The sequence below is a fragment of the Anabrus simplex genome, chromosome 5, assembly GCF_040414725.1.
Source record: "Anabrus simplex isolate iqAnaSimp1 chromosome 5, ASM4041472v1, whole genome shotgun sequence".
Classification (NCBI taxonomy): Eukaryota; Metazoa; Arthropoda; class Insecta; order Orthoptera; family Tettigoniidae; genus Anabrus; species Anabrus simplex.
This window is the reverse complement of record NC_090269.1, coordinates 41917660-41945208: the sequence shown is the minus strand read 5'-3', so window position 1 is coordinate 41945208 and position 27549 is coordinate 41917660.

Genomic DNA, 27549 nt, shown 5'->3' with positions numbered 1-27549 from the left:
ACCACGGAGTCCAACTCTCACTGACTGTCCGCGGCTAGCCTCCCTTTTTCTAGCTCGGGTGATTTGAGCCAGAAATTTCGCGATGTGACTATAGGCAGAACATTCCCATTCAATCTCGAAGAAACTCACAGGTAAGCCGAAGAGAACAATACACGGAAAGCCCACCCTACAAGCCCACTGGGAGATCCCAGGTCGTGAGAGTCACCAGCCCCTCCCTGGAAGTACCGAAAAGGGCTACCGCGGGGCTGGCACGTAACAATATACAATGCATTTTAACCTCTAAGGAGCATGTAGAACCATTATTTAACACTGGTCTTCGTGTTCTTCTTACCTTTCCAAAACTTCCTCATCCTTTCACTATGGGCTTGTCTTCTCTCTTGTGTCCAAGCATTTTTGAGTTTCAAGTTCCTGGCTCTTGAGTTCTTGGATATGAACGTATGTGAATTGATTTTCTATCTGAATGTGGTCCGTGTAGTTGCCAGTGGGTCAATATTAGTTTCTGCAAGGTCGCTTTGTGTGTCTACCAACCAGCATAATTTGGTTTGTCGGGTTCCGTTAATTATGAAGATTTTTTTGGTCAGTCGAGAGTCGCCCATTTGTGCTATACGTTCGTAAAATTTCATACGCCTCTTCACTGCAACTACGGAGAATCGCTCGGTCATAAAATACAGTTCTTCTGAGATTTCACACATCCAGATACCATCTTGAATCCTGAGTTCAAATATCTTCCTGAGTATCTGCTGTTCTATTTTCTCCGTGTCCTTCATGTTGTTGATGGTTAAGGATGACGTCTCAAATGCGTAGAGTGCTTCTGAGAAAACAACTGTGTGCTAGCGACGAAGTCTGGCTTTGGTGGAAAGCGATTTATTATTATTATTATTATTATTATTATTATTATTATTATTATTATTATTATTATTATTATTATTATTATTATTAATCTGTCAGCTTGCATTCGATCGATGATGATGATAATAATAATAATAATAATAATAATAATAATAATAATAATAATAATCATGTAACGGTAGGATGACAAAGAACTGAGTCGTATTTGCAAGCAAACACAAGAATGATGCCAACTGAACAAGATGGAGCTATCTGGACATAGTCGATAACTACGAGGCTTGATTCAGAAGTAACAGCAACTATTTTTTTCTCATTCGAAAAACGTCGAACACAGGAAATATACTAAGTAGTTTTGAAAGTGTATGACAAGGACTTTTTAAAGGCGGCATTACATAAGGTAGGAATGTAGGAATCTCTGGTAAGGTACGGACAAACATGCATGACATTTTGAAATTTTTATTTGTTGTATTACGTATCTTACAAGCAGTTTAACACCCTTCAAAGTAATCTTTCTAAGTCATCTGTGATTCGTTGCCATCGATGCGGAAGACGGAAAATACCATCGAATGCACGAGATTCGTCTATGTGCACTGCTTCACGTCGAAATGCTTATACGATGTCTTGTTTGTAGGCAATACGTTTTTCACGCAATGTTTGCTTCTCTTTGGGAATAAGACTGAAGTCGCGCGGACTAAGATGTGCGAACGCTGCTCAACTTTGGTTACTGCCATTACGCACAGCTGTCGTGGAGGAAAGGAAATATGAAGCATGATCACGGATGGAATCACACACCCATATCGTATCTCTCGGCAACATTACGAAGTTCATGTCATACTCACATTTTCGGGAAATAAAAAGTTGTTGCCATGACTTCTGAATCAACCCTCCCAGTAGATATATCCAAGTGTCAGGTACACAGAAAAATAACACCCTAAATGTTATCTTGGCATGTTTACAAGACAAATTCAAACAATAGACTATATTACCGTATTTAAGAACCTCCGTATACAGAAGTTCAATAATCTATTTGACCGATAAATATTGGTTTAAACTTGAGATACAGCGAAGATAGTACTGTGACCACATCGATACAGTCACATAACGGCACACAAACCGATGGAAACTTTACATGCTAACCTGATCAGTTTATACACACTACCACAATCGCAAGGAGATAATAATACTAATAAAAGACGTACTTCTAACACAAAATATCAGAGGTTTTGATAAATTTCGCACGCCAATTCTTTACCGCAGCGCTACTTTCTATAAAGCAAAATACCGAACGAAGTACTGTTCGGATGTGGAATGCTTTATAATCACTGATAATGTTGGCGCCGATGGTCCGGTGATTAGATTATTGAAACCAAGATCAAGTTTCAACCCGTCAGTGGATTTTCGGGAATAGGATAATCCACTGTATGCCATTTCTTCCATGCCAGCACGTTAAAGAATCTTCGTAAATATATCAGGTGTCCTTTCGGCAAAATTATCTTGGCATGATTCGCCAATATCGAGTTTTCACTTTCAGTACTCTGTAGTAAACTAGGGTCGCACTACTTACTGGCAACAGTGGAATTCCGGTACTGAAACTGATGCGCAAGTCGCCCAGGTGGTGTTCTTTCGAACGCCTTGCAATTCGACTGCAGCTCGCAGCTACTCGACCCTATCTGTACAACCAACTCACTCGATAATAATAATAATAATAATAATAATAATAATAATAATAATAATAATAATAATAATAATAATAATAATATCATTATTATTATTAATCCTATGAATTTACGTCCCACTAACCATTTTTGCAGTTTTCAGAGAAGCCGAGGTGCAGAAATTTCGTTTCATAAGATTTCCCTTACGTGCTGGTAAATATACCGATACGAGGATGGCGTATTTGAGCAACTTCAAATACCACAAATAAGAGCCAGTAGTGAACTTGCCAACTTGGGTTTATTATTATTATTATTATTATTATTATTATTATTATTATTATTATTATTATTATTATTATAACAACTTTCATTACGTCACACCGTCAAAGATAGGTCTTATGGCGACGATGAGATAGCAAAGGGCTAGGAACGGGAAGGAAGCGACCGTGGCCTCAATTACGGCACAGCCTTAAGGCATTTGCCTGGTGTGAAAATGGGAAACAACCGAAAACCATGTTCCGGGTTGCCGAAAGTGGAGTTCGAACCCACTATCTCCCGAATGCAAGCTGACAGGTACGTGACTCAAACCACGCAGTCACTCGCGCGGTATTTTTCATTTATCGTCCTCTATGATCTTAAGGAACGACAGAGTACAGACACTTTTAATAATAATAATAATAATAATAATGCTACTGATCGCCCGGAAAAGACGTATGCAACTCTACGGACATCTAGCACGAATGGACGACTCGCGACTGACCAAGAAAATCTTCCTCATTATCAGCGGAACCCGACAAAATAAAGTACGGTGGCTTGCTGACACCCAAAAAGATCTTGCAGAAGTCGGCGTTGACCCACTGACAACTACACGGGCTACATTTAGACACAAAATTAACTTGCACAGCCTTGCAGCCAGACAATGTACAAGAAACTTGAAACTCCAGGAGGCATGGACTCAAGAAAGACGACAGACTCACAGTGCGAGGATGAAGAGGTTTTGGGAGGATAAGAGAAACAAGAAGAAGAATGCTAACTAATGGTTCTACGTGCTCCTTAGAGGGCCTAACGCATATATATATAATGCTATTGGCTTTACGTCCCACTAACTACATTTACGGTTTATGGAGACGCCGAGGTGCCGGAATTTAGTCCTGCAAGAGTTCTTTTACGTGCCAGTAAATCTACCAACACGAGGTTGGCTTATTTGAGCACCTTTAAATACCACTGTACTGGGTCAGGATTGAACCTGAAACTTGGGTATTATTATTATTATTATTATTATTATTATTATTATTATTATTATTATTATTATTATTATGTCCGACTCGTTGGCTGAATGGTCAGGGTACTGGCCTTCGGTTCAGAGGGTCCCGGGTTCGATTCCCGGCCGGGTCGAGGATTTTAACCTAATTGGTTAATTCCAATGGCTCAGGGGCTGGGTGTGTGTGTGGCGTACTCAACATTAGAAATCATCCTAGGTAGGGCCCACATATTCATAGACGTGCAGGTCTAATAGGCCGTCTACTAGAAAAAGACCTGCACCAGGCCTCTACGCCATTATTATTATTAATATTATTACAATTAGCTTTACATTGCACCGACACGGATAGAACGTATGGCGACGATGGGATAGGAAAGGCCTAGTAGGAGCGGGAAGGAAACGATCGTGGCCTTAATTAAATTACAGCCCCGGAATTTGTCTGGTGTGAACAGGGCGAGTCGTATTTGACCCTGAAACTTCGGAGTCAGGGAATGAGCACTTGGGGAAACTGCGCCACACAACCGATTACTTCGACTACTAAGCGAAATTTAAAGATGGTACTGACGAGTAATAGTTATTTCAGTGTCCTTTCGGTAACTTCTACGTGGGATAGGCGCATGACTTCCCACATTACAAGACGAAGTTATTAGTTCAAACGCTTCTTCGAATAACGTGAGAAGGCAGGGAAACCCCCTGTGCAGCAGAAAATTCTTTACAAGGGTGGACATCGACCTAAATTCAAGTCAGGTTCAGTATTTCATATGTAGTCGTAGTGACGTCGGTGAAATTTAAGAACTAATCAAGTTATGGTGTTCTTAATTTTGCAGGGCTCCTGCGCAATTTGTTGAACAGTAGTTGCGATTATTTCTATACAGTAATAGCGTTTGACATATCCCTAGCAACAAATTCAATATGTTAGTGTCTTATCACCACCAAGAGCTTCAGGGCAGCCCGCGTCTTCCCACACAGCCGCTTCCGGCCACAAACCGGTCCCTACATGTCGGTCGGATCAGTTCATTTGCACACAAGTATTCAGTCAGGTCAAGGCAAAACACCATCGCTAACCACGGTGCATTTCCAATAAAGCTTGGTGTCCGGTAAGTACTGGATTACCTGTCAAAGCTCAGTAATTTCAGCACAGATACTTTCTTCACTCACCGCAATAGGTGATATACTGCCCAAAATCAACTCCTCTGGGCCCTATTTCATAAAACTTAGTAAGACTATTTTTGCTTTTTTTTGTTTTTTGTTTTGCTAGTGGCTTTACGTCGCACCGACACAGATAGGTCTTATGGCGACGATGGGATAGGAAAGGCCTAGGAGTGGGAAGGAAGCGGCCGTGGCCTTAATTAAGGTACAGCATCAGCATTTTCCTGGTGTGAAAATGGGAAACCACGGAAAACCATCTTCAGGGCTGCCGACAGTGGGATTCGAACCCACTATCTCCCGGACGCAAGCTCACAGCTGCGCGCCCCTAACCGCACGGCCAACTCGCCCGGTGCGACTATTTTGACAATTATGTCAGATCTGATAAATCTGTCAATATGACATGACAATTTTCTGTTTCATAAATGGTAGTTTCTCCTACGTGACAGGCAACATATTGCTGCTTGTTGTTTAAAGGGGCCTAACATCGAGGTCATCGGCCCCTAATGGTACGAAATGAAATAACAAAAAATTCAAATTCATCCACTGACCAAAATAAAATAAAAAGTGTCATGAAGAATGAATGGATGGACATGAACCCTACAAAAAAAAAAAACAATGGATCAGACTAAAAAGAAGGTAGTGAATTAGAGTATTACTGACCAAGGGACCATTTATAAAGCACAATGATGCTTGATATCTGAAGGGGTGCTAAACTCACGTCTAAGGCCCCACAGAATGGTACATGTCGCGAGTAAAGTAGAACCATGGTATTTGTCATTTTGGGGTACTGATCAAAAGTAGTGAAGACTCACGGTGGTCCACACAAGATGGTACTACTCACAAGTATTGCAATTCGTACAGGGAACGCAGACCTATGGTGTTTCTCACACAATGGCTCCACTCATAGCCAACGCAAACCGGTAAGGTTCCTCACCTAAGTGTACTAGTCACGGGCGCCGGTATTCCCGTGGTGTTCCTCACATAGTGGGTACCAATCACAGGCAACGCTGACCCACGGTGCCGCTCATATAGCGGTACAACTCACAGGCTACGCCCAGATCCGCAGTGTTGCCCACATGGGTACAACACACGGGTACTGGAATCCACCAGGCCAGGCTTTTTACTGCAACTAATCACAAACCTATTTCGTACCAATTTAGTGATACTACTCGCAAGTACATGCAACCCATGGTGTTCCCCGCATGATGGTACGAATCAAGAGTAGTTTCATGGTTCTAATTCAATCATCCCTTGGTCGCCCCTTGTAGTCGCCTCTTACGACAGGCAGGGGATACCACGGGTGTATTCTACATGTGCGTCCCCCAACCGCAGGGGGTAGTGTGTTTGGTCCGCGAGAGGTATTTTATTTCCCTCAAGTCCGCCGGCAAGCCGGTTAGGACCCCCCCTATCCGCCACCTGGGACGCGCCACGTGGGAGTATCACCTCTCCCCCTGCTACGCCAGCGTAGTAGGTTCGTGGAGGCAACATATTGTTACTTGTAGAACTTGTTTCATAAACGCGACAATTTTTTGTCAGATCTGAAGTTTACTGTGTATCGCTCTAGATGGCTCTGAAGAGCAATATCTATCATTTAATGCGATGCCAAGACCAAACGATCGACTGTTATTATGAAGCGGTAAAATCCAAGACTGAAATTTAACCTACGGTACATTTTGTTCCTACTCAGAATGGAAAGTATGTTTGATAAGATTACGATTAAACAGCCAATGCAGAGAAATCAAAATTTGTTCTTGAGGTGTGGATGAATAACGTTTGTGTTTGTAACTGCAATTGCTGTCTAATAAGATTTACTGTATAATGTATTCAGGTGATGTCTTGTTAATTCGAAATTTACCTTTGACTACAGAATCATTGAAATTGAAGGTTAGGTTAATATGTTGTCTAAAAAGCCGGCGTGGTATCATTTCAATTTCTTCATTATTGCTATTACCGCTGTTACTACAGTTTACTATCGACAATACATACATACATACATACATACATACATACATGTATATATTGCTAGTGGCTTTACGTCGCACCGACACACATAGGTCTTACGGCGACGATTGGTTAGGAAAGACCTAGGAATTGGAAGGAAGCGGCCGTGGCCTTAATTGAAGTACAGCCCCAGCATTTGCCTGGTGTGAAAATGGGAAACCACGGAAAACCATCTTCAGGGCTGTCGACAGTGGTATTCGAACCCACTATCTCCCGAATGAAAGCTCACAGCCGCGCGCTGCTAACCGCACGGTCACCTCTCTCGGCGACAAAAGATTTTAAATTACAAAACATTTGCGAAAATAAACTCCCTAGTTATAAACATATTTCCCCTGTCACCTCCACAATGACAAGTATACAAGTGTTCAAAATATGTCGAAAACTAATATCTGTTGCATAACACTATGCAAAGTCTACAATTTCACAAATGTATCAGCTTTATATCTGTCAGTTTAAAAGTTTTATGAAACACACATTTGTAAAATTGTCGTAAAAATCTACAAAATTGTGGTTTTTATTAAACACAAAACTGTCAAAATAATAATAATAATAATAATAATAATAATAATAATAATAATAATAATGGCGTGTGTACTCTGGAGAAGCCTGGTGCAGGTCTTTTGAGTTGACGCCGTATAGGCGACTTGCACGTCTGTGAGGATGGGGCCCAATCTACGATGAGATTTAATGCTGAAGACGTCACTAACACCCAGCCCCCGAGCCATAGGAATTAAATGAAAGTTAAAATCCCCGACCCGACCGGAAATCGAACCCAGGACCTCTTGGACCAAACGCCAGCCTGCTAACCATTTAGCCATGGAGCCGGACATTGTCAAAATGTAAACCTGTCTGACAATTTCCTGTCACCTGTAAAATTGTAACTTTTATGAAATAGGGCCCTGGTTGTAAGCCAACACACTAATGTCAAACTCTACACTCCTCTTGCAAGGCTCCACGCCTTTTAAGAAGTGTGTGGCATCCAACAGGCTTCAGCTCTGTCTTTACACACTTCCTAACACAAGAAGTGATCGGCTGAAACTGTTGTTCTTTTCTAAGCATGATAGAAATCACTTTATGAAACACGCATTTGTAAAATTGTCGTAAAAATCTACAAAATTGTCGTTTTTATGAAACACAGAATTGTCCAGAATTTATCTAGTGATAATCTGGAGCTGGGGTTGTATTTATTTTGACAATTAAATTAATGATGATAAAAGCGCCTAAATATGAAACAATTAAAATGCACAGGTATTCATAACCTATACGAGAAAAAAACTTTCAGCATTTTATTTTTGCATTTTAACTCTTTGGGCTACAGTCTCCAAATATGTCGGTTGTTGGCTTCATCAGAATAATACACTTAAGTAAATGTATGAACGAAAATAACTGAAGCACGAAATTAGAGCAAAGAAACTATAAAGTTCTGATTAAGGTAGGTGCGATAACACGAAAGTAATTTTAAAGTTCTTCAGTCCGTCGAAAACGCTTAACACATATAACACAATAACATACCTGTAAAAAAAAAAAAAACACACTATTAAACAAAAAGTGGCATGTTTCGTTCTACAAGAACATCCTCAGTTTATATCAAATTACTTTCAATCATGCGCACATACGTACAATACTATTTACATTGGGTAAACTTGCCACTAATAAAGACACCACCACCACCACCACCATGTAGCTCGCTACCTCTCTCGTATGCGTTAACATTCATCACCAACTTTATGTCTTAGGTTACGAAAATAAATGGATTTTAGAGAGCCGATCTCATAAAAATTACATACATACCTCTATATTTATAATACTGATTTTCATGTTCACTATCAACATCTATTCTCATTTCATGCATGTCAAACCTCAAATCCTAATTACATTTAGTCACTACAAATGTACACTTATCAGTATTTCTATTATTATTATTATTATTATTATTATTATTATTATTATTATTATTATTATTATTATTATAATAATGAAAGTGGTTAATGCAGACTTGGTTCATCTGGAATGATGTGAGTTCGCATTCTCATCAGCAAATCCAGAAATTTAAACCGCCTAGCACTTCTTGAAATACGGATGGCTGAAAGTATAGTAAGTATAGTAAGAAAGTATAGTAATGATGAAGAAGATGCTTGTTGTTTAAACGGAACTAGCATCTAGGTCATCGGCCCCTAGTGGTACGAGATGGAACGAAATTATATGATAATTATAATTTTAAAATGTATCCACTGACTAGAATGTAAAACAAATAATGATGAAAAATGATTATAAAATTAAAATAATCAGTGGATCTAACCCACAATGCCTTATTTTCTGATAACATGATAGAAAATATTATTACAATGGAATGACACTCTCTTGTCCCTAGGGTAAAAACCTGCCCCTAAAGGCGGATAAACCAGCATAATTTTGGTCAGCGGCATACAAGGGGAACCACCGTATTATTAAGCTTCCCAAGAAACAGTATTACGTGTGTCCAACCCTGGGAGAGGGTGAAATCCGGTGCTGGCACATAGCCTATTCCTATCGAATAGCACCAAGGGGTCTGCTCAAGCCTTAACATCTCCATCCGACGAACGAATGACTACCAATAGCGTTGTAAGTCCTCACTCCATATATACATTGTGGAGATGTTTGGAAGTGAATCCAAGGTATTGGCATGCAATCTAGTAATCAGAAATTGTATACCACCACCTTTATTACCCTACCGTCAACATTTTCGACCAACGGGACTTGAACTGGCTATCCCGGCTATCCACGATGTCAGACCATATAGACTTGACGCCTTAATGATCATGACGAACTGGCCTTTCTAAGAAACCCTATGATGAGTCGAAATTCCAATAAAGAAGCTGGCAACTCTGTAATCATTGCCCCAGTTCCGCACAAGGACGCGCCCGGCAGGAAAGGGATCAGGGCTCTTCAGGTCAACAAGAAAAATCCCTATTTAAAAACTGGAACTTCTAATGTAAAAACTGTGCTTCCAGTGGAAAAATTAGAGAACGTGAAAGAAACGGAACGATATGAGCTGGACTTACGTGGCCTCGCAGAAACACGCTAGAAAAGAAAACGCGAATTTTAAGAAGTGAAAAGGGACAGGATGTTGCTGCATTCCTTTTGAATAAAACATCTTCAGGCGCGCTCCTTGATGTGGAGGTTGTGGGTAACAGGTTAATCATGGTTCGATTTTTGGCAGTTCCAGAGACTACAGTAATCACAACTAGTGACGATGAAGCGGTTGAAGAATTGTATGAGAAACTTGAATAACTACTGCTGAAGACAAGGTCCAGCGACAACATAATATTAATGAGGGACTGGAATGATGAAGTCGGAACAGGAAAAGAGGGAGATGAAGCTGGTATGGTTGGTCTTAGCATAAGAAATGCTCGTGGATAACGCATTATCGAGTTTTACAAACAAGCAATAGGCTGACGAATTAGTCACTTCACGCTGACCATGTGACACTTCAGAATTTGTAGGCCATCTAGCTGAGCAGAAATCGTCTTGGAAAAGGAAGACCGTAATTGGCGATTGCGCCACGGGGTTTTTATGTAACTTTACACATAAACTATTCAAAACAACGTATTAATATTTCACTATAAGTATGTTTAAGCTATGATTAGAAATTGTTTTTAAGAATGGACTAAACTCGATTCAGATCATATTCATTCAACAATATTGTTATTCAGAATCTGAATCTGAAAAGATATCGAGCTTCTTGTAGAGGATTCCGTTAAACTGATTTTGGTCTTCTTTGGAGACAAAAATGGCATTCTTAACAACTGATTTACAACACCAAACAAAATAACTTGGAGGTAAATAAACAATGAACATAATGTAAGTGAAGTGTAGAGGAATCAGAACGTACTTCACGCTTAGAAATTACCTCTTTTAGACACCCGCGATACAAAACAAATCATAACTCTCAGAATCGTTTTCAAGACGTGTTACGCAGGAAAAATAAGATTTACAAAGAGGGGTTAGCAGACAAAAAAGGAAGGAGATCGAATGGCTCCAGCTGGGTGCGAACACTGTGTAGTGCTGGCTGTACTGGGGGCACGCTGGAAATAGCTTGCTTCTCGTCTCTCCGGTTGCGGATTTATAGCGCCCAGTCCGTGCCTGGCCTTATCTCGACACCTTGCACGAATATATCAATGCGACCATATCTGCCGCCTGAATCTCGGATTCCGCCGCCGCCAGACATCTTCTTCCCCCGGCCACGTGCATTTGCATGGCTCAGACTACCAACAACAGGAGCCGCAACCACATTCCCGTCTTCATGAGCCAATGTACCAATCCCCAATTGTGTCGAATCTTCGGAGCATTAAGTACCGAAGCAGCTCCCTGGCCAGAGCGGGAAGGACCGAAGGTTCAGGTCTTTCGTACTAAAAGACAAGCATCATTACCTGAAGGAGAAATTTGAGAACATGCCAGTCATACATCAGACGAAAGAGTTAAAGATACCTGGGAATTTCGAAGCCATCTTACGATGAGAAACTTATCAATTGAGGTAAGGTTCAATTTGCTGCAAGTCTGCTACAAATAACTGACGTTTGAGTTAATAGGAGGTAATGTCTAGGGCATAATCACTCTCAAAAGAAGAAAAGAAAGAGCTTAACAATTCCAAAAGCAACATCAACGGAGTTTCCTTTATATAAAAAAAATAAAAAAATAAAAAAAAAGAGTTGATCAAGGAAATTCGAAACAGATAGACCTGATTGAAAAATCAGATTGGACCTTGTCACATTCCACTTCTCACAAGTAGCAAGCCTCTCAGAGTTCTGCGGCTATAATTCACTTACTTTCATATACAGCAGGGATCTCTGAATTACTGGACCCTGCGGGATCCGAGTCTCATTGGGGGATGGATCAAGATATCTTATCATTTTAAAAAAATGTATTAGGCCTATAATGTGTTTTCAGAGTACAGTTCAAAACTCTTAGAACATTTTAGTGAGAGACTTAGCTCTAATTTAGTGTGATGTATAAATAAATAATATTTCAAATTTGGACACTAAGATTAACTCAGGATTTTCATTTTGAGAAATAAAGCAAAGAAAATGTTTGATCGCACCTATAAAAACTCCTAACGCCATGGCACTACAGCCCTGAAAGGCCTTGGTCTACCAAGCGACCGCTGCTCAACCCGAAGGCCTGCAGATTGTGAGGTGACGTGTGGTCAGCACGACAAAAACTCTCGGCCGTTGTTCTTGGCTTTCTAGACCGGGTGATCGCACTTATAGGTAATCCCAAAACAGATCAAGTCTTTGATCTTGGGGTAGTTTTCTTCTGGAAAATATTTGTAAAACTGAACAAGACTTACTTCTTTGCACTTGTCCCTCATCGAGTCATCAGTTCGCAGATGAGTTTCATTTGCAATACTCTTCGAACATCTTCAATTTCCTCAGTAAATGAGGCCTGGAAAGTCTTTCTCTCTTTAAAATGTCATCTAAGTCTGAGAACCTGTCTGAGAACTGTTTCTTCAGGTCACCAAGAATTTTCAATGCAAGCAAGGGAAATCATGTTCACCCTTCAACGAATGTCAATTGCCGAAGTGTGCAAAATTTTTCTGTGGTATGCGTCGTTCAAAGAATATCAGTTCAATCAATCACTACTGATCTCCATTTAGGGCAGTCACCTTATCTGTTATTTTCCTAGCCTTTTGTTAAATGATTGCAAAGAAACTGGAAATAAATTGAACATCTCCCTTGGTAAGTTATTCCAATCCCTAACTCCCCTTCCTAAAAACTAATATTTGTCCCAATTTATCCTCTTGAATTCCAACTTTATATTCATATTGTGATCATTCCTACTTTTAAAGACACCACTCACACTTATTCGTCTACTGACGTCATTCCACGCCATCTCTCCACTGACAGCTCGGAACATACCACTTAGTCGAGCAGCTCGTTTCCTTTCTCCCAAGTCTTCCCAGCCGAAACTTCGTAACGTTTTTGTAACGCTACTCTTTTGTCGGAATTCACCCAGAACAAATCGAGTTGCTTTTCTTTGGAATTTTTCCAGTTCTTGCATCAAGTAATCCTGGCGAAGGTCCCATACACTGGAATCATACTCTTGCTGGGGTCTTACCAGAGACTTATATGCCCTCTCCTTTACATCCTTACTACAACCCCTAAATACCCTCATAACCATGTGCAGAGATCTGTACCCTTTATTTACAATCATATTTATGTGATTACCCCAATGAAGATCTTTCCTTATATTAAGACCTATGTACTGTCTAAATTCCTTAACATGCGTATAAAGGTCACTCCCCTTGAATTTTGGTTCAATTCTTTCAAATGGAGAGCGACATTAGCCAAGAAAACTAGTTTCCACAACATTCCTTGCCAGGAAGGAAGTCGATAGGATGCTTCTTTTCACATTTAGAAATACTTCAATATCTATCCTCATATAAATAAAGCTTGACAAAATTTTACCATAGCTCAACTACCGAACGGCTGTGCGGTATGGGAGATTATATGATAAGAGATTTCACGAGATCTTATGAAATTTACTACAGAAATCACGGAATTTATCAACAGAGGACATGTCCATCGACTTGCCTAATTGGGCTTGCTGATGGAGGGTACAGTATATTGTCAAAGGTATATTAACACCACTGGTTCACATTCTGCATTTAGTCTTCCAATGATACCTGCATTTTGAACACACATATTTTCCCCACCATCTGTCGTAACACATCTAAGCCGAGAAAGAAGAATTGTATACCTTTCAGACAAAGGTTTCTGCAATCTCACGAAGATATCCTTACCTGTTGTTGTACCAGTCAAGCCAATCAGATCTGCTAGTTTTCTTCAGTAACTTCGAACTCTCTGCTAACACCCACCACTTGAGCCGTATCAGTGACATCTGTAGGCTCGTCCAGGGCTATTGAGAACAACAGAAATTTCGAAGCTTTATCTGATAACTGAGTAGAAAGATTACAGCCAATGACTTCAACAAAAGGTGCCACTGTGTTCGCAGAAAGGCTAATTGCTATACACTGTTCCATGCCGTCAGCAACCAGTTATTCAGCCACAACTAAAATACATTTTTTCTCTAGCGACCGTCGGTGAATGGCTTACCTCCTTCGGTGATTTCTCCGGCATTTCGTAAACTTCCTCTCGTAACAGCTTCGCTTTCTTAAACACGTTTCTTAAAACGTTTGGAATTTATATTCACACACCTTGTCTTTAAATTTATTGAAGTTTCCACCTTGTTTTATTTTTTTGTGACGACGAATATTGTACTCCTTAAGAACAGCAATCAATAAGTTAATTGCAGATCACACACATTTCTCTACAACAAAATATCCTACTGACCGCTTAGCACTGAAGATAATGGCATCCACTGCCCGCTGTTCTCTGTTTTTTTAATTCGAACGGACACAGTGCACACGTAAGCCTACTCCAATAAAGGTTTTTTTTTTGCTATTTGTTTTACGTCGCACCGACACAGATAGGTTTTATGGCGACGATGGGACAGGAAAGGGCTAGGACTGGGAAGGAAGCGGCCGTGGTCTTAATGTACAGCCCCGACATTTGCCTGGTGTGAAAATGGGAAACCACAGAAAACCATCTTCAGGGCTGCCGATAGTGGGGTTCGATCCCACTATCTCCCGAATACTGGATACTGGCCGCACTTATCCAATAAAAGCACTCAACCTTAACCTCAAATAAAGATGCAGTGAACACGATCTTCTGGACAGCTTGGTGAAAGCCCAGTGAACGCAGTAAGAGGAAGCACTGCCATCGATAAGCTCCTGGCAAACTCTCTTATAAGAAATAACGGAAAAATTGAAAATGGCTTTCTGGAGGGTGAAAAGGAGGCGAAAGGGGGCCTCCAGGAGACGGTGATCACTTATGAAGATATAAAAGAACGCAACTCACTCAGGAGGAAACTAAAAGACCACCAGGGTTTTCAAGAAAGGCCAAAGTTGAAGACGAGAAAGACGAACGGAGGAAAGAAAAGAGCAACAACGAATGAAGGAGCACTGGGCAGAGATTAAAAAAAAACCCAAAGAAGACAGCTGAAATAACGTGGTCCTTAATAGACCGATCAAATAATAATAATAATAATAATAATAATAATAATAATAATAATAATAATAATAATAATAATAATAATAATAATAATAATAATACAACGATCACCACTTACCATAATGGCTTTGAATATTTTATGATTATAAAGTGTGCATAATAATCTACATTATATTACTACAGAAGCCTCCGCCGTGGCTCAGGCGGCAGCGCGTCGACCTCTCACGCTGGGTTCCGTGGCTCAAGTCCCGGTCACTCCAGGTGAGATTTGTGCTGGACAAAGCGGAGGTGGGACAGGATTTTCTCCAGGTACAGTACTCCGTTTTTCCCTGTCATCTTTCATTCCAGCAACACACTCCAATATAATTTAATTTCATCGGTCAGTCATTAATCATAGCCCCACAGGAGTGCGACAAGCTTCGTCAGCCGGCACAATTCCTACCTTCGCCGCTAGATGGGGATTCATTCATCTCATTCCTGACCCAGTTGAAACTGGAAACAGATTGTGAATTTTTATATTACAACACTGGAGTTGCAAATGGCAGGATATTTTGAAAATTTTTCTATTTTATTTGAAGAAAACTGGATACCTCTGTCACTTTTCAAATTACAGTACCTAACTACGAATCCAATGATAGCAATTTTAATAGAGAGCCATGGGCCCATCGTTCTCTACTTCTCACGTTCTCCACGGACCAATTTGGCGGAATTCGATTACAACGGAGTATATTGGTTCCATCACGACGGACGCGTGCGTGATCATGCTGTTTCTCTCCAAACAAGAAGACTGTTTTAAGTGCTGTACAGTGACGGAAAACGGCCTCATCACACAGTATATTCTACCTTATAAGGAAGTGACGTACTCAATTATCGTGCTGTGCTTATTTCAGTCAGCAGGATCAATAATGTTCTGAAGGCAGTCAAGATTCTTTCGATAAAGGAATAAAAGTAAATACGATGGCACTTCATTTGTTCCAATAGGTTTTATGGCCTTGTGGTTACTTCTCATATGAGGTAAGCACCAACAAAGAAAATAATAAAACATGTTCCTGATCTGCGCCCTACGCATGTTATATCACTGAAAGAGCAGAGGTTTAAACTATGTCTCACTCCAGAGTTAGCTACAGGATAACTACTTCTGAATTTCAAAGAGCCGTCCTACAAGTCACCTTGAAGGTGTACGTAGCAGAGAAAATGCTTAGGTAAACGTTATTTATTTCGAGATATTAAATAAAACAAGAAGACAGTGAATTTTGTCGAAGTTCCCATGAAATATAGTATTTTATGTCTATTAAGTGATGTCGGTATGATTATATTTCGAGATTTACTAGCAGTTTCCCGCTGGCTCCGCCCGTAATGTACAATGTATGGTGTTGTTCGTTACTATCCTCACGGATGTATTTGCAAAGTTCCGACTTAATGAAATAAAGCACATGATCTGCTGCGGTAATAGAATGCAATATTGTGTCAAGAAAACACTTGGAAAATACATTACACAAAGAAATTGAATTAAACGTTCCTTGGAACAACACTACGCGCCGAACTACTAAAAAGTCCTTCAAAGATCTTCGTCATGGAGACAAATGTACTCATAACTATTCTCAGAATCTACCAATTGAAGTAGTTATTACCTCAAAAGAAAGCGCTTGATCCACTGAGCGTTTTTAGACCAAAACGAACTGCGTACCTCAATTAGAACGAAAGATATGATTGGTTCAATGAGAAAAAATGTTGAAGAAATGAGACGTCAAATTTAATGTGCACTCATAACATTGCTCAGAATGAACCAATTTGAATATTTAAGAGCTGAAATAAAAGAACTTGATCCACTGAGTGTTCTTAGGCCAAAACGAACTCCGTACCTCAATTAGAACCAAAGATATGATTGCTTCAAAGATACAAAAAATCGAAAAAATGAAATAATTTGAGGAAGGTGGAAGTTAAGTGATTTATAGTACCTGATGACAAATTTGTGCATGAATACCTTTAAGTTAAAACAAAAATGAAGGAAATCGACCGGATAGAATGGCCGGACTGACTGACCTTAGTTTTCATATTTTTTAAATATAGATTATGTGCAGGTGAAACCAATACATTTATTAGAAGTTTGCGAGCAGATTAAAAAATGAATATGCAATCCCTGACTAGACCTTTTAATATAAGGCACTGTTTCTCTGTATCTAATAGTAGAAAAGAATCCGTTGGATTACATGTTTATTTTGTGACTTAGGCAACGGTTAAGTTGCAACTAAAAGCCGCATGCAGCTGCATTCGATTCCATATCAGAAGGTGGAAAAATATAGAAAGGAGATCCACTTCTAGAGAGGCACATAGCCTTAGGCTGATGACACACGGAGCGGTTTTTACCGAGTCGGCAGCCGCGTCGGCCGCCGCCTGTGATTGATACACAGAGCGGTTTTTGCAGACTGTGACGAAACCACTGCCTGCTTGAACTGCATCTAAAATGACTGCTTATAAGCAGTCATCAGGTGCGTATCGAGCAGGCAGTGGACAAAACACATTAGTGAGCGTGACGTTAGGTGAGGAAGCTAGCTAAAATTACCGAAAAATAAAGGATTGTTCTTATTCTTATTCCAAAAGTCTACTTACTCTATATGTCCTTTTACGTGTATATTATTGAATTTCAAAGATACTTCATGATATCTAATACAAGAATACCTACCAATGATGCAATCGCCGCGTAAATTCAGCCACGCCCGACTAGAGCGAAGCATCAAGTCGGCCGTGATTCAGCTGAATGTATTAAATCTATGGCGCTAGAGCGCGCACAAAGTCTTCAAAACGCTCGCTGCACCGCCAGCTACACGACAGGCCGAGTCGGCAAATCTGCCGCCTGTCGGCGAGCACCGCTCTGTCTGTTTCATCCCATCTGATACAATAGAAACATGCGCCGACTCGGCGAAAACCGCTCCGTGTGTCATCAGCCTTAGAGTTAACTCAGCCTACACTAGAAAAAAGTACCAGGTTAATTCCTGGGTGCAGCTTAACCCTCCAGCACACGCGCCAGATCTTAGGACGCAGACACACGCGTGGGTGTGCTTTCCACCCCACTGTATTAATTGGAGATTTTAAGACATATTATGTAAGAATGACTCTTTCTGCGGGGATCCAGCCACAAAGGTACAAGAGCAGGGAGAGCACAGGAAAAATATTTGTACATTTCACTAGGAAATAAAATGACCTGGGGGGGGGGGGGGGGATTCCACCCCATACACGAGTGTTTGAGGGTTTTAGATATCTACAGTAATCTATCTCGCGAATGGGAGAAGCGTTTACCTTTTTCATTCCTTCAAGGTCCATCATGGCCTGTACGGAGATTGCTTTATTTTGGAGAAGCTCAGAGCGCTCTTTTGGTACGCTGTGTCATTTTCGTTCATTTACCACTGGTCTCCTAAAGAGTATATTTTCCAATACGTCCAACATTTCTTTTGCAACAAGTATGCTGGTGTTTGGTATACTGCTAGTGTCAAATTGTATAGGATCTCAATGTCTTTATATTTCTTTACCAGACCATCATTGTTCTGTAAGTATGTTTCCGTGTCATGTTCAACGTTTCGTCTGATTACTTCATCCATGAATTTGGATAGTTTGTTGGTTGAGCAATGGGTAAACTTTATGAGATCGGAAGTATTGGTAGGTCTTCTTGTGTAGTAGATGCAACAGGGTAAATGTTGTTGAGAAAAATGTTTGCTTGGGTCGCAAATTCAGATGAGTGTAATCGCGTTAACATTAGTACGTCATCAAGGAAGAATTTAGTGAATCGTGTTCGAGAACAACTTTCTATAAACCACGTTCACTTCACAGAATGTACAAAAAATAGGCCTGTACTTCTGGTAAACCAATTTATGGCCCGATATAAATAATGACGAACGATGAATTCATACTTGCCACAGCTTTTTGTATCTGATTCTTTGAAGATATTCAAAAGCAGGAAATACTGAACTACGTTACGGTAGAGACAACGATAGAAGTAAATATAATTCCATAACACTGCACGTATTCGCGTTGTATACTGTATGCTGTGATGTCCAAAGTGACTCCGTTCGGAAGAAAATATTTCAGCAGTCTTCAGGGTTCTCTCCAAGAGAGTCATATCACCCTTGAGTTGCGGTCTCTTGTTTTCCATCTGCCCGTTAGTCAATACATTCGAAAATTCTCGTCAGAAGGGCGTCCCAAAAGGGTAGAGGCCTTGTAGTAAGACCGTGTTTCCTTTTATGGTTACCAATGACTTCCAAAAATCTGAGTGAGGGAGCTTTCTGTTAACAAACATGGTCATAGTAGCCTCTAGCTCACGTCTCCAAGCCCTCGACATTCGAGTATGCTTTCCAGGGTTATCACATTCAATAATCATATTACCTTTACTTCACGTTGATAAGTGTTTTACATTCCTAAATATCGACTAGCAATGCCGCAATTCAATTTGGCAACCTTGAGCGGAGGACATGAACGCCGTATATGCTGCGTCATACAGCCGTAGCAGTGAATTTTCGTTTGCTAGTGGGAAAGATTAGTTTTATTTTATTTAGATCAAACACTACAATTACATTTATCGTAATATTGAAGCAGAAAGGCATATTGCAAAAAAAGTACTAGATATTTCATCCAACGATGGAGACATTTAACTGACCGTCAACTAAGGAATGTTCTTAGAAACCGCGAGCTAGAAAACTGGTCCTCGCGCAAGCTTCGAGATACAGGTGCTGAAGTTTTCGCTGAACATCCAAAACTGAATAGATGGGTGAGCACAAGGAAAGATCTTTCCTCCTCAGAATGGTCGAACGTTCTAAATATGTCGTGCAACATAACAGCTGTCCGAGCAGTGCCCGGTAGAAACCTCAGTATAAAACGCTGCCACCAAGAAGGTTGTAGTGAGATTGAAACCCTTGGTCATATCCTGGGATTCTGCTCCAAAGGTAAACTTCAGGGGAATAGCAGACATCGTCGCGTACGAGCAGCACCAACACCCTTACTGTGCTCCAGAAAGTGGCAAGTTTTTTAATAGGTTTACTGAGTGTAATCCTGTGGTTCATACAGAAGATTAAATATCGTAGCAATAAACCCAAAGCTGAGTGTGGCCTATGTGTTAGACCTAACTGTCTGGTTGGACAACTCCAACATGCAAAGGAGGTTGATAAAGAGATATATATGAGCCATGTCTTCCATACCTAAGTGATCTTTACAACATTCCACCATGGAAGATGCATGGATTACTCTTTGTTGTAAGAGGCGGCTTAACAAATTTTGTAAGCGGTATCCTGTCAAAATTGGGTTTCTAGGCAGATATCCTGCGTGATATCGTCGTGTCTGTGATAAGGAACTTCCTGAATATTTTGCATCACCATTTGTACATTTAGTAGTAGAGAATGTTTTACTTATTTAGAATTGATTTCGTGGTATTACATCATCATGATTTTTATAAAAATTTGTAATAATTTTGTACTCGATAGCTGCAGCCGCTTAAGTGCGGCCAGTATCCAGTATTCGGGAGATAGTGGGTTCGAACCCCACTGTCGGCAGCCCTGAAGATGGTTTTCCGTGGTTTCCCATTTTCACACCAGGCAAATGCTGGGGCTGTACCTTAACTAAGGCCACGGACGCTTCCTTCCCATTCCCAGGCCTTTCCTGTCCCATCGTCGCCATAAGACCTATCTGTGTCGGTGCGACGTAAAAAAATAGCAAAAAAAGCTATTTCGGACCCCTGCGGTCAGCTGTATATACAGTCAGACGAATATAATTATTTTATCACTTTAACTTCCAAACTATCTCTATTTCTCATTTATATTCGGAAATCAATAATTTCACATCTCTGAAAAATACAGGCCATTATCCACTTATTACTTTCTTCTTAAGTCTAGCGCCTTAGACCGCTCGGCCAACCTGACCTCCTTCTTCGGACGCCGTATCCCTAAGAAGGTTGCCGATCCAATTAATTGTGACAACTCGTGAAGCAGTGGCTCGAAAGATTTCAATGGAAGTTCGTCCATTCTAGCAGCGCAAGTCTTTAAGCCAGGAATTTGTGCGTCTCCCTACAGGTAGTTTTCCTTAAATTTTCCCCTGGATATTGAGTTGGAGAAGTTCGTATAGTTCATCTCTCATGATGTGCCATATTCCGAGTTGCAGCCTGCCGTGCCCCTAGACGCGAGAAGAAACGTGTGCCGTCGTCGCTCAATCAACTGAGCAGACTCCATTGAAATCCATTCGCAAAAGAGCAGCTGAACTTCAAGTACCGCGCTCAACAATGCATGACCACATTAAGAGATATTTGAAAATGAAAGGATGCATGTGAATGAATTATCTGACAATGACATGGAGCAACGAGTTGCAGCCTGCCGTGCTTTGTTGGCACAATTCTCAACTGCCGTGTCTCGCTCAAGAGTGTTATTTTCTGATGAATGTGCGATATAACGCAGTTCACATAGGAGGAATGTGGTTTCCTGGTCTAAGGAAAATCCTCATTATGTGCAAGAGTTGGAAAGGAAACCCCCTCATGTTATGGTATGGGCCGGGATATCATCACGTCACTTGTGCGAACCGTATTTTTTTGATGGGTATGTGAATGGAAAATCTTATTTGCATATGTTACAATCTTGGTTAGGCCCTAATACCTCAGCTTCAAGACAAGGGAATCATGGGCCATGTGTGGTTACAGCAGGATGGGGCTCCAGCACATTTTGCTATTCAGGTGCGCGGGTTCCTTGATGAACAATTTCAAGGCCGCTGGATTGGCCGTGGCTCACCAACATTTCCAGCCCCGTTGAAATGGCCACAACGAAGCCCGGACCTCACCACAGACAACTCATTATAGGGAATAATCAAGTCCCATGTGGCTCACCGTCGGTACACGACTAATGAAGAATTGCGCCTAAGTGTGGAGGAAGCCTTTCGTTCCATAACTCCTGAGATGCTCCGCAAGATGTCAATGAGGATTTGGAGACGGATAGAACTCTGTAAGGCATGATGGTGCATAGTTTTTATATGTATGTACTCCACTATAATATGAAACGTATGAAACTAGGGGTACGGGGTCTTGTCGGACACCCTGTACCTCAGCTTTCGTTCTTTGATGGTCGTTAGAAGCTCTTTTTTTCTTATTTAACATGTTGAGGACTTCTTCATTGGTCTTCCTTTCCACTCAGGATATTCGAAGCATTCTTCTGTACAAGTACATTTCGAAAGATTTAGTCCGCCTCTCCAGCAAAGGGCCGACCGTATAGCCTTCAAAACCATACAGCAGGGAAAACGTAACATCGCAACATGCGAACTCGGAGCTGAAGGTTGAGATCTTTACTGGTGAATAGGGCTCTCGTACCAATGAACAAATTTCTGGCTTGCCCGATCCAGGATAGAATTTCATTCTTGGGATCGCAATGCTCAGTTCAAAGGTACCGGTATTTGAAGGATGACACTTGCTAAAGAACTGTGTTGTTAATGTGCAGGGAGGCCTGCTTAGGTGTTTTCGAAAATATACAATCAGCTTGGTCTTGCCAGTATATATGAAGAGACGAAATGTTGCACTGATCCTTACGAATTTGAAGATCAGCAAGGTTACTGGCTAACACAACAGTATCATCAGCAAAGCGGATGTTATTAATGGCATTGCCATTTATCCTGATCCCTAGGTTAACATTCTCAACAGCTTCTCTGAACACAGCCTCAGAGTAGCTATTAAAAAGGAGAGGGGACAGGACACAGCCGTCAAATTATCCAAGTTTATGTTTATATTATTATTATTTCTAGTTTCGGTAAATGAAATTGCGCATGGCTTTTAGTGCCGGGAGTGTCCAAGGACATGTTCGGCTCGCCAGGTGCAGGTCTTTTGATTTGACTCCTGTAGGCGACCTGCACGTGATGAGGATGAAATGATGATGAAGACGTTACACACACCCAGCCTCCGCGCCAACGAAATTAACCAATGATGGTTAAAATTCCCGATCCCGCCGGGAATCGAACCCGGGACCCCTGTGACCAAAGGCCAGCACGCTAACCATTTAGCCATGGAGCCGGACTCTAATTCCGGTGATATATAGTGATATGCACTGCATGTTCTGGTCAGGGCTACTTTCATCAATTTTTCTCAGTTTCATCTTTGGCTTGGACCAAAGACTTTAATATTACTTATCTAGACTCACAGAGCGCGCTTATGCTATGCGGAATATTGAACACATTCGCGCATCGCCATGTTGCGGGCGCTTCAGCTTCGAATGCATGGTTAGCACGTGGTAATGTATACTGTCCCTTGCATGTTTTCGTTTTGAATCATGTCTGTTAGTGGATCTGTTGTATTATATGTGACGGAGTGATACTATATTGTCTAATATCGTCAAGGAATGTGAGAACTTGTACGACACGCTAGTTAAATTTTTCGGGAATATTAAATTGAAGTAAGTTAGGCCTTACGCGTGGAATGGAAAGGTACCGTATTCACCAAGGTGAATTCGTGTGCAACCTTTATTTGAACAGATCGCTATCAGAAGGGATCTGGTATTTCTTTTCACATGTGAGTAAAAATTGAACTGTTATAAAATGACTTTCAATGACCATATTAGAAAACTAAACAGGTTACAAGGTGGTTGATTCAGACAACGTATGGACATTAAATTTAGAATTTTGAGGCGGCTTCTTTTCCCTCTTGGCCTCTTTCCAATTCATCGGGGATAACCTTTTAGAACTAAACAGCTTTTCTGAAAAAGCACACATATTTTTCGTACAGACGGTGTACCGGTTTTACAAATTTGATAAACTTGGGCCTAGAATCCGTAAGATATGACTAATAAAGCTTGATAAAACCCTTTTAATATTAGGGTAATGTACTGCTTCAAATTATCATCAGTTATCTGAAAAATGATTTATTGGTGTCGTAACTTATATCTTAAGTTCTCCTAAATCCAAATCACACAGAAACGATCATTTAAGTTCTACTCATACCATTGCGTTATATCATATATAAACCAAACCAAACCTAAAGGCCATGGCCTACCAAGCGAGAGCTGCTCAGCCTGAAGGCCTGCACATGACGAGGTGTCATGTGGTCAGCACGACGAATCATCTCGGAATTATTCTTGGCTTTCTAGACCGGGGACGCTATCTCACCCGCAGATAGCTCCACAATTGCAATCACGTAGGCTGAGTGGACCTCGAACTAGCCCTAAGATCCAGGTAAAATTCTCTAACCTGGGTGGGGACTGAACCCGGGTCCTCCGGGTAAGTGGTAGGCACGCTACCCCTACACCGCGGAGCCGGTATTTCATATTCAGAAAATGATAAATGTATCTAATATTTTATAAAGATTTTCGCAGTTATGTGCTTTTTAAACAAAGTGTGCAGAGACTTGAGTAAAATTTGCTGTAATGACTTATCAGAGAGGAATTATAAGCTATGTAGGCCCACCGTTCATAGAAGTATTTTATTTCACAGGTTTCTTTTTGTTGATACTGAAGATTATTGTTATCGGTACAGGAGTTTGTAAATATTTAACGAATGTGTTTTCCAGTCTGCTGAGAGACGGGCAATTTTTCTCTCGCGATATGTAATCGTACTTAAGTTGTAGACGCTGTCATTTGAACATGCCTTCGTATTCTCAATAAAGCTAAAGTGTAGAGCCTAGGTTTCAATTACATGTATCTGTTCCGAATGTTCAAACATATCAGTTACAAACATGACCCTTATATTAAAATGAGCTGCATGATTATGTTTAAGTACCGCTAGGCCTATATACTGCTATTTTTCTGTTTTCGGGGACTGAATTTCAAATAGGAGTTATGCATATTTTTTTGTGGTGTATTATTCAGTCTGCTAAAGGTTTTCTTATTTTTTAATTTTCTTTTATGTGGGCCACTTATGCGCTATCCAAAGGATTTGTCTAGATTGTTCAGTACAATGCAAAATGTGTTCAGTTTTTATACATAAGTATTTTTTTAATTTTACCGCAGTCTTGATATTATGTATATTTATTGCGTGTGTACATGATAGTCTGTGTAGGCTGTCATTAATTTACTAGGGCAGGTGTTTTCATATGTGCGAAATGTAAGTTTATGCATGAATTCCATACTACGGTCTCCACAGCGAGCTGTGGAGTGCCCGCAACATGGCGGTACGCACATGGACATATCTTCCCCAGTCACACGCTTCTGCGCAGCCAGCGGTGTGGGGCCTTGGCTTGGACAAGTGATAAAAGTGATTGAGGTAGTATTTATTCCAGCAACAGCATTCCTTAACCAGTTATTCACTGAGAGAAATGGTGTGAAAGTATGGTTCAAACGTAGGGAAGTGTGTATATAGCAGACTGATATGTTCTGTAAAGTACTAGCACATTCTGGCTTGGCAAGGAAAGAATGGAAAATTACTCCACCTACTCTTCCTAGTACGATGCTAAAGTAACACCTAAGCTGTCTATAACAGCAGATGGTGGAGTTATAGGGGATCCAACCACCCTTCGGGATGAGGATGCAAACAAACAAACAAACAAACAAACAAACAAACAAACAAACAAACAAACAAACAAACAAACAAACAAACAAACAAACAATAAATAAATAAATAAATAAATAAATAAATAAATAAATAAATAAATAAATAAATACGTATTTCTACTTGTCAAATTTCCTGGTCTGGTGATCAACATAGATACACGAGGTGACGCGTGTCCAAAATATTCCAGGCTCGACCCCGACTCTATTTTTGAGTGTATGAAAAGGAAATCGTTCACAGTTTAGGGAACTGATATTAATAGTTGCAAAATCCGTGAAGCTGACCACACGAAACACAGTCTCCCCTCAGAAGGAAGCCGACAGTCAGGAAGTCACGTGCAGGTGGCTCGCAGTACCTGAATTTTGTTGATATATCTATATATTTCATGCCGACAGCCCATTCATTATGTTGTTCGTATGAGATAAATAAACAAACCCCATGGCGATACAGCCTCTGGCATACGAAGCGATCGCTGCTCAGCCCGAAGGTCTGCAGAATACGAGATAACGCATGGTTAGTGCGATGAATCCTTTGGGTCGTTATGCTTGGCTTTCTAGACCGGGGCCGCTAACTCACCATCAGATTGTTTCTCAATATCGTTCACATGCAGGCTGCGTGGACCTCGAACCAGCCTTCAGATCCAGGTAAAAATCTATGATATCGCCGGAAATCGAACATGGGACCTTCCGCCCTCCATTAATACGAACTGCTCATTCGTCAAACGGCCAAGCACCTATGGATCTTTTATGCATTCAATTAACTGATGAAACTACAGTACGATATGGTTGAAAACCTCCAGTGTATTAAGAGTGCTTGTATTCTTGCGTTGTTAGGGGCTCGAGCATGTAACGAGGAACACCAAAAAGGTAGGCCTACTGGGACCAATTAGGAACATAAAATTATAGTTGGGTTAATGGCTCTGATTGTATTATAAGGTATTAACAAGCGATCACGACTACCTATTAGCATCATCAAAGAAAGCTAATGAACTTGCATGTAAAACTCTGTTTCCTGAAATGGAAGTCCGCTGGTAACAAGTAAACCTTTCCCCAGTGGCATAAAGAGATTAAAGAAACAGGTTTCCAAAGTAATTCAGCGTTTTTCATAACAAGAAGAGTAGCCTATATCTCACGTGAAATTCTCCTGTCTTGCAACACAGTTACTGATTATTCTGGTCCAGATATCTGAACGGTGGAAATCACGAGGCCAAATTCTAATTATCTTCAGAGCGTAACGATGTCATGAAGTTTATTTAAAAAAAACTACTGGAAATCATTTCATTGAAATAACATTTCGTTTACTATAATTATAGTCATTTTGTGGAGAGAAAATTTCATCAACCTAGGTCACTAGTTTAATATGGGGAAAGGAAGGCTAACAAGAGTATTATGCGAGGGGAAAATGAAGTCGCCTCCGACTACCTTCACACAACCTGGTTCCTGGATTAAGAATTATGATCAATTTCGGAGGGCGTTCCGTTTGCTCTAGTTCCTGACATTCCAACAACACTTAACTCAAATTATGAACTAACACTAATGTTTATGACAAACACTGAAAACCTTATCGAAAGTTTTATTCCCCGAACAAGCCTAAAACTTTCATCACATGATCTCATTTAGCCACACAATTTCAGAACAATGTAGGACAGGAAACATTATGCAATTCCGACTGCCCTGTAAGTCATATCTAAAATACTGCAGAATTCTCTGATGTAGTGTCAAATTCTAAGGATAAAATTTAAAACAATATTTACCCTGAATTTGAGATTGCTTCCTCACTGTGAGTTGACACTTGCTTCCTTACTGAAAGTCGACACCATTTCTCTGTTTATTTATTACGACCTTCGTTGATTCACTCATGTTCTCTGTAGAACTTTGTAGCGTCCGAGATCTATGGTACCTTAACCTCATATTCAAGGCCTCAAAACTGCGCCCACCGATACCTCGATCTCTGGCCAGGTTGCAGCCTACCTTTTTCTTTCTTGGAATTAATCAATCGACCAATTAAGAAAAATGAACTCGTTACATGTAAAAAAAAAAAAAAAAAAAAAAAATTCTCCACAGGCATTCATTCCTTGATCTCAAGAGACTCAGTCTGT